This window comes from Plasmopara halstedii (genome assembly GCF_900000015.1).
Source record: "Plasmopara halstedii genome assembly, contig: Scaffold_2956, whole genome shotgun sequence".
NCBI classification, from domain to species: Eukaryota; Oomycota; class Peronosporomycetes; order Peronosporales; family Peronosporaceae; genus Plasmopara; species Plasmopara halstedii.
The window spans coordinates 1622768-1625914 of record NW_020189861.1 but is presented as its reverse complement, the minus strand read 5'-3'; positions in this window follow the sequence as shown (position 1 = coordinate 1625914).

Here is a 3147-nt window from a genome sequence, read left to right as displayed (position 1 = left end):
GATTTGCATTGTATTGAGCATGGCTGCCAAGTACGGCTTGGCGCTGCATCAGATGGACTTTAATACTGCATTTTTGAATGACCTTCTGAATGAGGTAATTCATATGCAGCAGCCTCAAGGATATATTAGCGAAGAAAAGCAAAGACATGTCTGCAAGCTCAAGCGCTCGCTGTATGGACTTAAGCAATTGTCACGCACATGGAGCCTTACCATATGATAAAGCTGAGATTCAACAACGGTGAGTCCGATCATTGTGTATACATCAAGCGCATTGACGGTAATATGGTCATTGTCCTGGTGTACGTGGACGATCGCATCATAGCGAGCAGTAACAACTTGCTCCTAGTCCCGGCTAAGCGTGCGCTAAGTGACCAGTTTGAGATGACTGCTTTTGGCGAGCTCAAGAATTTGCTCGGTATGGAAATTGGTCAAAATCAGGACGCCGGTCAAGTCACGTTGTCTCCTCTCTGTAGCGCTTTTGCGTCTCACCAAAACTAGTGGGACACGCACTCGGCGTCGTCCAGTGCTCTCACTCCCTGCTCCATCGGAGCCTTGATGTTATTAACAATATCCGATGAAGAGGTGCTGTTTCCGTATACTTCGTCCAGTGGATAACGTGCCACTCCACGCGCGCCAGAAGGGCCTTGCCCGAGATGCCTCGAGCCTCGTCCGACCAAGCCACACTTGGCATGCAGCAACTGCTTCGAATCGTGAGCGTTGCTCAGTGGATTACGTGCCACTCCACGCGCATCACTTGATACCTCAGACCTTGTCCAACCATGCCACTCTTGACATCGGCAACTGCTTTGCAACGTGAGCAGTGCACACTGGATTACGTGCCACTACACTTGAATCACCGGGGCCTCGCCCCCGATGCCTCGGCCCTTGGCCAGCCATGCCACTCTAGGCATGAAGCAACTACTTAGATACTTGAGCAGTGCTCAGTGGGTTACGTGCCATTTCACGATCAATGTGTCCAAACGACCGAACAAGTGTGGTACGTATCGTATGGGGGAGGGTGTAAAGGGGTACGCACCGTATTGAAATCTACGCGCACTTTACACTTTTGTCCCTATAGAACATTCTAATACAGCAACATGGTAGACACTTGGACCGATGAAGAGGATGGTCTTTGTAAAAGAAAGCACGTAGGCTGCTCGCCTTACGTTGTAGAGAGCATAAAGCTTAATTCTGAAGGATGCTCCAGCAAATAAGTCTGTAATCATAACTCAAACTGGACTTAATTCTCTATATGTGTAATCTATTATTATTGAAGAGCAGGCTCTCTGATCTGCTTCTGGGAAAATTGTAATTCATTAACTTTTCAACTGTTCCGAAGCTAAATTCTTTTTCTACTGTAGGGTAAGCATATAGGCTACGGTTCTCATAGTACTTACACTTTTCAGATAACTTTGCCGTAGTGTGTCAGCTAGTAGAAGCCCGATAGTGGGATCATAAAGTGATGTGTTTCTATGCTTGATTGGCTGTGATATTAATGATCTGGGTCAGTGTGGGGTTCTGATAGAACTCTCTTCGACTATGAAAGAATTGACGCCTGTTGTTGCACTTGTGTGTTGGTTTCGCCGAAGTCGCGGTTAAGGTCTTGAAATTAATTGCCCCGTGAACGGTATGTCGCGAGTTTTTGTGTGGTTTCGGTCGTATGTAAAAGCAGTGTGCTAGCTGAGTGGTGGTACCAAGGTCTGGGGTGTTGGTAGATGCGCATTAATCTTGGATTTGAATGTGAAATCTCACTTGTGCGGACAGCTTGGAAGTCTGGTGTTGAACTTAATGTTAGTCGTATTAATGTTCAGTTGAAGATTGAAAGTACATTGTGCGTGGAAGCCGACTTGTCACAGGAGCATACTTAAGCTTGAAACTGAGTTCTCTGTTCTGGTTCTGGGGGAGCATCCTCTGTCAATTTTTAAATGCGGACTTGTATGGTCAAAAATTTCTCTGTGCGCGGTGCACAAAAAACCCTTACTTTATTGCTGAGGGCCAGGATATGTAATCTTAACATGCAGCAGACAAATCATGTATGAATTTGATGTAGGTGATTAAATGTTATTATGTGTAACTAGATTACCTGAACATTCGACGTCTGCAGTCGTTAAGTGCACATGCACTCTCTGTAGCTGTAGCCCACGAGGATTAGATTAATCTTTACTCCTCGTTAAGGAAATGTCAGCCCACCCCAGGTTCTATGTGGGCTTGTATTGCGATCCTGCTCTTCGGACGCGAGACGTCCTGTCCAAAGACGAAGCAACGTCTGTCTTCTGCTCGATCAGCTTTTGGGCCGCTCAAAGTGCCTCGATCTTGTCGATCCGATTGTGCACTTCTTAGAACTTATAGTCGTAAGCGACCTCATTGAAGGTTACTGAGACTTGAGTGCTCGCAGATAATACAGCCGGGCTGGTTAAACAAAGCTGGGCCTATTTAAAATTGAACGGACCTCGTCGGAAAACGGGCACGGCGGACGATAGAGTTTGTTAATGCAGTGCAGATGACTGATAGAAAAGTTTGTGCTGCTAATGGAGTTAGCAACACAAACTTTTCTGTGACTGACTAAAATCGTAATGATGAATTATGGCCGGTCTTCTATTTATTACTACCGGACCCAAGCCAAAAAAATTCCGGATTTTTTTCAGAAAAACAGAATATTTTAGTGACAATGTGAAAATAGCGATTTTGGTTCTCGAAGTACGTCACAAACTCAAAATAGATACAAATAAACATTCTTAACAATTCTAGAGAAGATACCTCTGACACGGGTTTGTTACCGCGTGTTTGGGTCCATGATGGATCGTAGGCGTTGTGCGTGGGAATTTATTCCCCGAGGACATGCTGAGAGGTGAATCAGAACTGTGCTGGAGTGAGGCAGTTCTATTTTATGGTTTTAGGGACTGCTTCCTATTCATCAATCACAACTCCAATTTCATTATGAGCCTCGTCCAGAACGTCAGGGTTTAAAACATCCGCATCCACACTGCTGTCACCGTCCGTCTTGTAGCTTTCTCGAAACAACGTACGGTACACGTCATGTCGAGCAACAAACCAGTCTTGGTAGCTGTCTGCAAAGCCAGCACCATCGATGGAGTTAACGACAGCGTCTTCATCGGTCTGTGCCCATGCCTTGCGAACCCATGAACA